The 1425-nt window shown below is 43.4% G+C and overlaps 1 pseudogene; it reads left to right on the plus strand.

The window, feature by feature from the left end:
• The first annotated feature begins 379 nt into the window (after window positions 1-379).
• LOC108513274 (ATP synthase F(0) complex subunit B1, mitochondrial pseudogene) lies at window positions 380-1113 on the plus strand (annotated as a pseudogene).
• The last annotated feature ends 312 nt before the right edge of the window (window positions 1114-1425 follow it).

Here is a 1425-nt window from a genome sequence, read left to right on the forward strand (position 1 = left end):
GGTTGGAGATTTAAATCCACCTCTCTCAATATTTGATAGAACAAGTAGACAGAAAATTATCTAAAACATGGAATATGTGAACAATACTATCAACTAAGTTGACCTAATTGACATTTATAGAACAATCCACAACCAACAACAGCAGAATACACATTTTTCTTATGTGCATGTGAAACATAGACCATACTCTGGGCCATAAAACCAGTCTAAATAAATTTAAAAGAATTTAGGTCATACAAAGTCTATTATGTGACTACAGAGGAATAAAATTTTTAAAATGACTAACATAGAAATCTTTATAAACTAAAGATTAAAAGGCAAATTGGCTTTGATTCGAATCACAGGGATGCTAAGACCACTGCCTGGGCCTTCGCTGACCATGCTGTCCCAGGTGGCACATTCTGCCGCCGCCATGGTGGCCCCCTCTCTTAAGAATACAGCCTTAGTAGGTCCAGGGATATTGCAGGCAACGAAGACCTTTCACACAGGGCAGCCACGCCTTGCCCCTCTACCACCTCTTCCTGAATATGGAGGAAAAGTTCATTTGGGGCTGATCCCTGAGGAATTCTTCCAGTTTCTTTATCCTAAAACTGGTGTAACAGGACCCTTTGTGCTCAGAACTGGGCTTATCTTGTGTGCTTTATCCAAGGAAAAATATATGATTATCCCAGAGACCTTCTCTACCACATCAATAGTATGGTTATTTGTCTATATAATATAAAAATATGGTGCCTCTATTGGAGATTTTGCTGAAAAATGCAATGAACAAAAAATTGCGCAAATACAAGAGGTAAAGCAGGCTTCTATCAAACAAATCCAGGATGCAGTTGATTTGGAGAAGTCACAGCCAGCACTCCTTCAGAAGCGCCATTACCTTTCGGATGTGCAGAAAAACAACATTGCTATGGCTTTGGAGGTTACAGGGAACAACTGCATAGAGTATATAAGTAAGTAAAGAATCACTTGGACTATCGTATATCTGTGCAGAACATGATGCTTTGAAAGAAACGAGAACACATGATAAATTAGGTGGAGAAGCACGTGGTGCAGAGCATCTCTGCACAGCAGGAAAAGGAGAGAATTGCCGGCTGGCAGAGCAAGATGGCTGAATAGGAACAGCTCCAGTCTCCAACTCCCAGCGCGAGTGACACAGAAGACCGGTGATTTCTGCATTTTCAACTGAGGTACTGGGGTCATCTCACTAGGGAGTGCCGGACAATCAGTGCTGGTCAGCTGCTGCAGCCCAACCAGTGAGAGCTGAAGCAGGGCGAGGCATCACCTCACCTGGGAAGCGCAAGGGGGAAGGGAATCCCTTTTCCTAGCCAGGGGAACTGAGACACACAACACCTGGAAAATTGAGTAACTCCCACCCCAATACTGCGCTTTAAGCAAACGGGCACACCAGGAGATTATATCCCACACCTG

Source organism: Rhinopithecus bieti, unplaced genomic scaffold, assembly GCF_001698545.2.
Source record: "Rhinopithecus bieti isolate Rb0 unplaced genomic scaffold, ASM169854v2 scaffold_31173, whole genome shotgun sequence".
Taxonomy (NCBI): Eukaryota; Metazoa; Chordata; class Mammalia; order Primates; family Cercopithecidae; genus Rhinopithecus; species Rhinopithecus bieti.